The sequence below is a fragment of the Stegodyphus dumicola genome, chromosome 11 (genome assembly GCF_044657685.1).
Source record: "Stegodyphus dumicola isolate Sdum_Otavi_A_Nest chromosome 11, ASM4465768v1".
NCBI classification, from domain to species: Eukaryota; Metazoa; Arthropoda; class Arachnida; order Araneae; family Eresidae; genus Stegodyphus; species Stegodyphus dumicola.
The window spans coordinates 66,024,671-66,036,590 of NC_140778.1; the positions used below are offsets into that span (position 1 = coordinate 66,024,671).

The window sequence follows — 11,920 nt, forward strand, 5'->3', positions numbered from 1 at the left end:
CTGATATCCTCCCCATATAAGATTCACAACCTTAATTGACTCATTCACGCAAAACTGACTCTGCGGTTTTACCACCCACGGCTTCATCTTATAACGACACTGAACTTGACACCCGCCTTTTCTCGCCGCCGCTAGTGTGGACCTCACCAACACCGACTCTACTTCAAGCCTAAGCGCGCGGTTCGAAAATTCCTGTGACATCACGACTTCTGGTCATAATAAACTTCGGAACGCATGCAGTGGCTCTTTGCTGATTGCTGAAGCTTCTTACGTTGTGCGAACGCTGAACCAGATTACTTTGATTTTTTTATGGTTTTAAGGTTGGATGTATTTTAGAGAGGTAAGAATACATTACTTTACTTCTGTAAATTTATATTTTTCTAATTATATCAACATTTTTAGGCGTATGTTCTAGTATACATGTGTTATTTCTGGTAGAGACAAGGCTGCTGTGCTATGTATAATATAATGTTTTTATAATATATTCTTTTTGAATAATGTTGTGTCAGCCCATCGTAGAATAAACGGGCTTTGCCTAATTATATTACCTGATCTGTTTCAGAATAAAATATTTTTTTATGGACCTGTATAAATTTGATGTTATAATATAAGCTAACACAGCTTATTCTTAAAATTTTACATCCCATTAGCTATACACTATAACTATTTACTCCTTTTTATATTTAAAAATAATTAATTTATATTTTATACATGACTGTTTACTCCCTTTTATATATTAATTTAAATAAAAACATTTCATTTATTAAAATGCCGGGTAGATGCTCTGTACCATTATGTAAGGGAAACTACCCAACAGGACCAAAAGTGTCTGTATTCTCCTTTCCTAAAAATGAAGATTTGAAGAGAGAGTGGCTTTCTGCAATCCAACGGAACGACTTTTCACCCAAAAAGAGTTCAAAGGTAAGTAAAGTAGAGTTATTAATTAACAGTGTATATTCTAATTACATATAAGGGTTCATTCAGAAATTTTTAAATCATAATATTTTGTTACATAAACCAGGATATACAGAAATAAAGGATTGAAATAGAGCTTTAATCACTGCAGATATTCTCTGGTTCTATCTGTGAAATGAATATTCTTTACTACAAATGCTCAGAATGAACCCTCTGATTTTTAAACTATTACTATTAACATAAGGGTTTTTTTTTTTTTTTTTTTTTTTTTTTTTTTTTTTTTTTTAAATTTTCTCTAAAGGTTTGTGAATTGCATTTCAAGGAAAGTGATTTTAAAGTTGAAGCTTCAGCTATTGATTCTAAGAATGGAATTTTAATTTCTGCTCCACTTCAGATGCGTAGATTAAAAGAAAATACAGTGCCATTGATATTTAAAGACTATCCATCTGTATACAGTTCAAAAAGTAGCACCATTGTACGAGAAGATCCTGATGCAAAAAAAACTGCCCGCGAGTGCCATAATTTACAGAAAGCATTGCGTGAAAGCCTTAAAGAATATGAAATGTATAATAATGATTTGAAAATTAATTGTTCTAATGATATTTTGTCATGTATTGATCGCTATGGAATATCAGCATTTTGGCATGTATACACAGTTCCAGATACCTCAACTGTTTGCTTTATTCATATTGTTTTTAGTCCTGGGCCATCATTTGATTATTCTGTAGTTGTGAATGACAATCAAGAAATGTCTGTATTTATTAAATAAAAATCGATTATGCAATTATCTCCTTACACATTCCCACATAAAGTTACAAATTTTAATGAAATTAGGACTGTTTTAGATAAATTGGCTAATCTTCAAACCAAAGAGTTAAATTCAAAATTAACCATAACAATTGATATAATTAATGAATTACTGCAAACTATCTCTAACGACAAAAATGAGAGCATTATTAAATTTTTGCAAGACCTGATGAATCTTTTACTTTGCCCTAAAAATAATTTTACATACAATCCTGATGTCCTAGTGTTAGCATGCTTGTTAAATACTATATCACCACATGCATATAAATTTTTAAGGGATAGTGGCAGTATTATTATGCCTCATCCTTCGACTTTAAAAAAAAATTTGTAGCAATTTAGTATTGTCACCGTGTAATGAAACTATTGATGAAAATTTTTTTAAATATATAAAAAATCGTGTAACTTTCCTTGAGGATCGAGAAAGAAAAGTGATTCTTTTGGTAGATGAAATTTATGTTCAGCCATATTTTGATTACAAAGGAGGCTCTGTCGTTGGGGCTGCATTTGATTCTTCCAGTCTGGCAACCAGTGCATTTGCTTTTATGATATCCAGTTTGGAATCTTCATTCAAAGAGGTAGTACATATTATGCCTGTTAACACAATAAATTTTGAAACATTACATTATGTAATTAAAAAAGTGATTAGAGGTCTTGAAAATATGGGAATTATTGTTATTTGTGTTATTACAGACAACAATGCAATAAATAGAAAAGCCATGAGTTTGTTTTCAAATCCACCACGTAATTCATTTGTTTACAAACATCCAATGAATGGGAATAGGCCTCTTTTCTACATAATAGATGCAGTTCATTTATTTAAAAATATAAGGAACAATTGGCTGAACCAGAAAAATCCTGGTACATGTATGTTTTTTCCAAATATTGAAGGTCTTTCAAATAAGCACTTCAAAACTGCTTCGTTTATGTCTTTGAGAAGGCTACATGAAATTGAAAATGACCAACTGATTACATTTTCTAATGGTTTAACTCTAAAAAGTCTTTCACCTTTTAATTTAGAGAAACAAAACATTAAACTGGTTCTTAAGATTTTCAATAAATTTACTATTGAAGGTCTGATTCATTTGGGTCCTTTGCATGAAATACCACACTATTCAGATACATCTGAGTTTATATCCATAATATGCAAATGGTGGGATATTATGAATGTTAAAACTATGTTTAAAGGTATACATCAAAAGAGTGAATTTATGAAGCCATTAACAGCAGATGATTCTGATCCAAAAGTAATTTTCCTCAATCAGTTTCTTAACTGGTTAGATGCATGGGAATCAATGAAATGTTCAACAGGCATGCTTACAAAAGAAACTCATGCAGCTTTTAAACAAACTACTTATGGTATACTGGAGTTGACTAGATATTGTGTTGAAGAGCTTGGAATGAAATATATAATTCCAGTCAAAATTCAGACTGATGCTCTTGAAGCCCGGTTTGGTAAATACAGACAACTTTCTGGTTCTCAGTATCATATTTCAATGAGACAGTTATTAGAATGTGAAAAAAAGTTAAGAATACAATCAAGTATTAAGTTAGAATTGATTGTTAAAAATACTACTGTCCCTTTAACGTCATTTGAATATGATGATAATCTTCATGATATTATAGAATTAGATAATACAGTATATTACCCATCATGTGATGTGAAGGGAATTAGTAGCCATCTGCCAGTTCTGACTTATTTGGGTGGTTACTGTTGTCATGCAGTTTTAAAGAAAGTAAAATGCTGTAACTGCAAACAAAACATTACAATAAATTCCACAGTTAATCATGATCAAACGTATGATCTTATAAAGAATCTTGATCGTGGTGGACTCAGGTGGCCAAAACCATTTATTGTAAATATAATTATGTATAATTATTTAATTGTAAATAAGCTGTGTAGTGAAGAATATAAAGATTTTTTGTTGGAACAAAATCAGAGGAAAATTGTAGCAAATTTGACTTTAAAAATTTTAGAATTAAAAGAAATGCTCTTTGATGATATTATTTGTGATAATGGTCATACAAAAGTATAAGCAAACTGATAATTTGGATATCAACAAATATCATGCTCAAGAATCTTTGCAATAGGAAAAATGACGATATTAAGTCCAATAAAGAAAAAAAAAAAAAACTTCAGACACTTGCAAAGTAACATTGATGCTGTCTTTAAAAGTAATTTTTAAAGTTCTCTCAAGCTGCATCTTTGCTAAATATCTACGTGTCATCTTTGGTGAGCAGCTGAGATTTAAAAAGCATGTTTGTTATACATTTAAATTGCTTTATACCAAAATTTATTTTGGACTTGTATATATTATTCTTTGGTTATTTAACCAAGTTTTTAATATTACTCAAGATTTTATATAATTTTTAATTTGTTTTATACTAAGTTACTTCTCAAGGTCCTGAAATTTCTATATTGTATTTACACAAGCGCCTTTGCTAAATATCTACGTGTCATCGTTGCTGAGCAGCTGAGATTTAAGAAGCATATTTATTATACATTTAAATGCTAAATATCATAATTTATTCTGGACTTGTAGATATTATTCTTTGGTTATTTAGTTATTTAACCAAGTTTTTGGTATTACTGAAGATTTTATATTATTTAAAATTTTCGTTATACTCAGTTACTTCTCAAATTCCCAAAGTTTCTATTTTGTATTTCAAATGTGTTTCTTAAAATGTTCGTCATTATTTAAGATTTTGTATCCTGCAATTACATGGCATAGTGTAATCATAGTGTAGTAGTGTAGAAAGAACATATTACATGGCATAGTGCAGTAGTGTAGAAAGAAGACAAATTCCATAATGTCTTCTTTCTGCACAATCTAACTCTAATATTTCTATTTATGCAATAATTGTATGGACTCTTTCTGGATAGTACTACATGTTCAGCTCAAGTAATATTTGCTCTTCACATTATTCACAGTGAATAAGCACAAATCAATCTACTAATATACCCGTGTGGTGACCGGGTGTGAAAGAATAGTCCCAATGTAGCTCATACATGTCGTAAAAGGCGACTAAAGTGGGTACCCAGCGTCTAGGGTATAGCCGGGCATCCTGCCCCTGGGGATTATATCAGGGAACTGGTCCTCCAGGTTGTGGGTTGGGTGTTGGGCTAACTACCCCACCCCATGAAAAATCTCACTGTTAAGAAATCCAAAGATAGAATTAGCCGGACTGCTTCTACTGGAAAACGACTTGGAAATGGCCTAGGGAATTTTCGTTTTGGAACATGAAAAATAAGCAAACAGACTAAAAGTTTGAAAAGTTATTGAAATAATTAAATAAAGAATGATGAAGTGTGACTGCAAGGGATGCCCGGTATCCTTTTCTGTCATTGCACTTTTCCTGACATGATAAGGCTCTACCACGTACACTTTGGTAACGAGGCTTGGAAACCTCGGCTAACACCTTGTTGTTTATTAAAAAGAAAAAGAGACATACAGCAATAATTATATTTCATAAGAATAATTTTGACCCAAGCTCTATAAATATACAGTCAAAAGTCGTTAATTCGGACACCCATAATCCGGAATGATCTATAATCCGGACCTCAAAGCTACAAACTTTCTGCGCATGCGTTGCGTTCACGCATGCGCACAGGCGTTTACGAGTGCGCGTAAGACCTTTACGGCTGCAAATATGTTTGTGCGCATGCGCGTGTAATGTGGAACGGAGGTAAGCTAAAATTATCTAATTCAGTTAATGTTGCAGATTGCGTTGTTCCTTAATCTACGAATTGGATCCGGCTTATTATTTTTTGCAGACTGTTAGAGCAATTTCATGAAAGTAAGCTTGAACTTTCGATTATGTCAAATAGAATTTAAATATTACACAAAGATAAATTAAATATTACACTACACTGAACTATAACTTCTGAAAACTGGCAATTACAGTCAAAAGTCGTTAATTCGGACAACCATAATCCGGAATGATCTATAATCCGGACCTCAAAGCTAAAAACTTTCTGAGCATGCGTCGCGTTCACGCATGTGCATAGGCGTTTACGCGTGCGCGTAAGATCTTAACGGCTGCGAATATACATGTGCGCATACGCATAATACGTTTAAACATGCGCGTTTAATGTATAACGGACGGTATAAGCTAAAATTATCTATTTCAGTCAATGTTGCAGATTGCGTTGTTCTTTAATCTTCGAATTGGATCCGGCTTATTATTTTTTGCAGACTGTTAGAGCAATTTTATAAAAGTAAGCTTGAACTTCCGATTATGTCAAATAGAATTTCCGATATATATTTACTAATTTGTAAAGGATCTACAAAGCGAAAGTATGTTTCGAAGTCCATTAAACAGAAAGTGGAATTGCTGCAAAAAATGGATAAAGGCATATCCTTTGATTATCTAATCATTCCGAAATATGTTTATCAATTTAACGCTGCTCTGCGGGGAAAGACAAACGACACGGCGCGCAATGAATTGGAAGTTGATCTGTCAGCACTATCCATATCTTTAGGGCAGATGTTTTTATTTTATTTGGCTTATAATTCCTTACGAAGTGTAGTATTTCATCTCGATGTACTCCGTCTTTGATATGATTTAAATCAAGTTCCTCGTCATTATAATTCGCTTCCGATAGTGAAGAAAGTGACCCAGAGGTTATTGAAAACGAAAACATTTCGATTGACAAAAAATTGTCGGTATTCTCAACACAGCAATTATAGGACTTGAACAGCGGAACTTTGTAACTAAACAAGAAATTATGTCTGTTTAATAGAATTAAAGAGAAAGTATTATCACATGAAACGAAGCAACTTACATTGAAAGAAATGTTTAATAAAGTATCAAATAAATGTTTAGGTTTTTTTTTTTTTTTTTTTTTTTTTTTTTTTTTTTTTTTTTGTAAATTTTGATACCCTTTAGATCATAATTGTTCTTTATTTCATAAATTACCGGTTTCATATTTTTAATTTTGTAATTTCTGCATGTCATCTTACCAGATTTAAACTGATGATCTATAATCCGGAAAAATCGATAATCCGGAATCGCCGAAGTCCCGACGAGTCCGGATTAACGTCTTTTGACTGTATTATGATATTAATTTATAAGTCTTTACAAAGTTACATACATAGGTCTTTATAACATTTCACCTGTATAATAGTTATATGATATATGATTTTAAAGACTAAAAAATAAATTTGTTCTGTTTTTCTTTGTTTGTTTCAGATATTCATAACGAAGAAAGGAGTGTTTTTATCATGAAATGGCTCTCAGGTGTAAAAATGCATAGGATATATCTTAGTATGTTGAAGTTAAGAATTGGTGCTTTGTGGACTAAAAAATATGTGCAATATCCATTGTCACACCACTCTGTTCAAGAATATCGATCAGTCCTGAATGATAAAGAAAATGATTAACAAAGGAATATCTAGAACTTGATTGTGTGCATGATTTAATTCCAAATATAAGTATTGGAATAATTCATCCTCCTTATTTTCAACAAAAACTCTTCATTTGGTAATATAAATTTGTTGTCAAGTGTGGTGTCTTGTGTAACAAATCGTCAGTATTATAAAATAGATGGAAAGATCTTTGGTTATTGCAAGAGCTTTATGTGCTGAAGAAGTAAAAAAGTCCCAGATAATTGTGGATATTATGAAACTGAGTATCATAAGAATGGAAAAATATTTCTTAAACAAATTACCTTGTGATGCATGTAATGGGTATATTTATTTTATTTCATATAATTGTGAATTTAATTATTGATAATAAGCAAACTTTTTTTTTTCCTAAAATGCCATTGGTGTATTGTCATTATTCTATATTGACATGTATTCTCTTACAATTATCATTGAAACCAGAGATTTTATAATAGAATATGGGAAACTTGTGTTGAAGGCCTGTTGATTGAAATACAAGTGACCATTACGTCTTTGGAATTTGCATTCTCATTGCCAATTTTGAAAAGACATTCTTTTACATTTTCTTAAAAAAGTTAACATTATAATGACTTTAGAAGTAAACATTGGCGACTTCATATGAACCAGTCTCATGGCGAGTTTAGCAAAAAATTTGCCGATGGCTTCTCCATAACAGAACTGTACGGGATTCTATATCTGAATATTGCATTAAAAGGAGAGAAAACCATTTATTATGAAGATAATAAATGATTCATATTACGAATGTTCATTTCTTATAATGATCGAGTTTTATATTCTTGCATTGTATTTCTTTTGTGTCAACACACAATAAATTGTGTCGGATTTCAGTTATAATGATAGGTGTAAAGATGCTGTAATAAAATTTGTTATAAATGTACTGTTGTGTATTTTTCTTTAGCAGTTGAATTTATGAAAATTTGTATTATTTTCTAACAAATAAAATTTTATATTTTAATATAAATCCATCTATGGACATTACAACAGATATTATATTCTGGATAATAATTTATTATGCCTTTCCAAAACTAAGTTTAAAATGAAAACAAACTTAATTTTTAATGAATAAATAAAATGTGAAATATGAAAAGTATTCTGACATGTCACATTAAGACTGCAATCAAATAAAGAATTCTTTATACGTGCATTGGTTTTTGTTTACAATTTGCATAGTCTTGAATATTTTACTGATCTAAATTCATTTTAAAAAATTTGGTGTCATGATGAGTAGTGATTTTAGGTAAAAGTTTACAACTGGGTGTCCCTTGTATTTTGGCGCTTCATTTTTGACGCCAAGATCGGCGTCAGGAAGGCACAATTTCAAAATGGCCGCTATACAAAACCAAAATAACAAGTCAAAGAATCGCACAAGCCCACCAGTGGGCAAGCGGTAAAAGCCGCTGAACACTGGTGGTTCGGTCCAGGGTTCGAATCCCGGCAAATGGGCTGGCTGCATGAGCGTTTTCGTGGCTTTCCCCATGTGTAACGTAGATATGAGCCAGTTTACCTTAAAAAGACCTCGGTTTAATCCTAGTATCCGGTGCACACAGGATTTGGCTACTTCTGGCGACTTTATGATGAGCAGTAAAAACGGGACATATGTGATGAGTAGTAAATGGGTCATTCAAAGAATATATATAGTTATACATAGCATATACTATGTATATAGTGTATAGTATATACATAGACGTTCTTTGGGTCATTTTTGGTGTTGGCGATAAGTTTCAAAATCGCACCAAGGCTGCACCGTATACTAGGATTTTACCAGTTTAATCCTAGTATCTCGTGCACAAGGGATTTGGCTACTTTTGCCCACTTTATGATGAGCAGTAAACGGGACATATACGATGAGTAGTTAAACGGGTCATTTTGGTGTTGGCGATAATTTTCAAAATTGCACCAAGGCTGCACCATATACTAGGATTTTACCAAGACCTCCACGGGGCATTCCTCCTTTTCCTGTAGTGCCTAAAGGCGGAGCATGTAGTAAGTAAAAGGAAGAAAAAAGAATTGCACGAACTCTGTGTCCATGTACACATCGATATGTTTTCACTTAAAAAAGCATCCTAGAATTGCACAGACTGGGCATTGCGCACTGCCTTACATTTGTCCATGTACACATCAATCTATTTTCATTTAAATAAGGAAGCTAAAACAAAGTTAAAACTATCATGGTAACCTGAAACGAGGTTTCATCGCCAAAAAAAAAAAAAAAAAACTGTCGCTAATCAAAGGGGCACCCAATTCTACACTAAAGCCTGATTTTATTTTCTTAATATATATATATATAATGTTTAAAAACTGAAATCATTTTTACTTTAAACAATATTCCCGAAAATATATGCTCTCTTGTGTGAAATGTTTACTTTATAATCTGTGCAAAATATTACCATAAATAAAAAAAACTTAATTATTTCTTAAATATAAAGTAATTAAATACTTTCATTGTCCCTATGATTATAAGAATTATAACTGAAAGGGCATAAACAAAAACACAATTAAAGGAAATGCACTACTGAAAGTTTCTGGTTAGCGAAAAATTTGCAACAGAGCAAGCTATTACAATACTATAAGAATTGATTAAAGTAAGTAACATTAGTTGAGCATTCTTCCACAGTAGCAATAATTTTTCATTTATAATTCTTAAAAACATGCCAAAACAGATTCACGATTGGTGCCTCTAATTTAAGGTCACACAAAAGTAAATTTGATTTAGCAGACCAAGAGATATTCCATGTCAAATTTACGAGAAAGATCTTCACCAATGTTAAGCTTATTATCTAATATTCATAACAGTTTGGTTAGTTGACTATCACAAAGCTCAAAAGTGCTATCTGCTCATGGTGAAGGACTTTCTAATGAGAACTGGCTTGTATTCACATTATACGTAAAAAAAACTAAAAAAAAAAAAAAAAACCATGCAGCCAACATGTTCAGAAAAAGAACAGAAAATGTACTCTTAGCATTCAGTAACCTTAACCATTCAGCTACTCGTGGGTCTAACTATTGTTCTAAGAGATAAGCAACAATTTTTCAGCAATAACTAATGTACTTTTTCACAGACAGAACTGAACAGTAAAAACTTCTTAAACTGCCGATTCAGATTCTAATTTAGTTTCTTCCTTTTAAAAGCAGGAGCTTCAAAACTTTCCTCATGCTGCTTTTTATTTTGAATAAGCTTCTTGAAAAAAAAAAAAAAAAAAAAAAAAATTCCACATGCAGTCAAACATTTTGTGATCTTTGTTTTGATATTGTAACAGGAGGGAATATTTACCTCCTCTGCATTTGCATATTTATAAATTTTTCATCCATAGTTATATTTCCACATATTATTTTGTCTCGAAAATTTTGAATTATTTTTTCACATAGAAAGCATAATTTAAAAATTTCAAGGGAACTTTTAAACCCCACCTAAATTTGCAAAATTAATTAATTAATACTGCTAATTAAAACATATTTCCTGTTCACACATTGAAAATAAATTTAAAGTGACTATAGTTAAAAATACAACATGAAGGTTTACTATAACATAAAAGCATGATAATAGGATCAAAATGATGCATAGAATATTTAAATTAATACTTCTTCAAAATGCCTAGAAAAATACACAATTTATTTATCTTAATATAACGAAAAACCTAAATAATTTATAATTTAGATCATAACTATGTATCCAATTGTGAGAACATTGTGGCTACATCGATTCTTGTATCGTTATCACGCGCGAGCACGTGCGTCGAAAGGTATAAATACTGGAAGGACTGGTTTGTCTCTCTCTCTTTTTCGTCTTTCCCCTCTTGCTGCCTGACGTCGAGTTAGCGAGTGTGTGGGCCTTCGGGCCATTTTGTTCCTGTCTAATTTTGCCGAGAAAGAAGCAGAATGAAGAAATCCAGTACTTAAAGTAGAAGTTTGAATTGTGAATAATATAATATACGCGCAAGTGTGTGGAATTTGTGAATAAAATAAACGCGCAAGCAGAATATAAGTAACTGTTCGACTTCAAGATGTGATTGACCAGCAATGTGTCACCACGTGCGACGTGTGTAAAAATCATATGAATGTAAAAGGAAAAAAGAAGAGCTTATAAGTGTGTAACCAGACAGCGCGATAATATGAAGATAGAATGGATCAAGTCTCAACCGCAAAATTATTCGATGGAACAGGATTGCGCGAATAGTCACGCGTCGGCACTCCACGGACATTCCATTTGAGTTATCGCATTGCAAGTATCTAAGTTATGATATTTTAGTATGTATATGTGTGTGATAAATGTGTCTTATTTAATCCAGAAAGTATGTGTATTGAAATAAATATGTGATTGGAAAAAGAAAATAATCGGCGAATGCATGCATCAGTGGGTAAGTCTTGTTAATCTATTTAGTAATGATTAAGCAATGTACTAAACACCAAATTTTAGTTTAAGTATTTACGCAAAATTAATTTGTACTTGATATTCTTAGTATCGACACTTTATACGATCAAGGCCAGCAACACCACATTAATGGTGCCGTGAGCAGGATTATAATAATAAAGGCACATTATGGTGCCATAACAAAAAAAAAAAAAAGGAAATTAAGTTTTAACTGTTTCATTTCAGGTAGAGAACCATTTTATGCTTATGCCTAAAAATATAACTACACATGTGATTCAGTTTGATAATTGCTTGAATATTTTGAATTTTGTTATGATGTCTGATATCAAATAGATGAATATTAGTAATGATTGGATAAAGATTTTGAATTTTGTGTTTATCTGATATGAATCATTAAGAAAAAGTTGAAAATTGCATATGTAAA

At 31.7% G+C, this 11,920-nt stretch overlaps 1 long non-coding RNA gene across 2 annotated transcripts; it reads left to right on the plus strand.

Annotated features, from left to right (window-relative positions):
* The first annotated feature begins 817 nt into the window (after nucleotides 1–817).
* Nucleotides 818–8,004, plus strand: LOC146994060 (uncharacterized). Of its 2 annotated transcripts, none has more exons than XR_015043988.1 (2): nucleotides 818–921; nucleotides 6,913–8,004. It is a non-coding gene; the product is annotated as an uncharacterized LOC146994060 (long non-coding RNA). The 2 variants fall into 2 exon arrangements; XR_015043989.1 differs by lacking the exon at nucleotides 818–921 and adding an exon at nucleotides 1,299–1,479.
* Nucleotides 8,005–11,920: the final 3,916 nt, after the last annotated feature.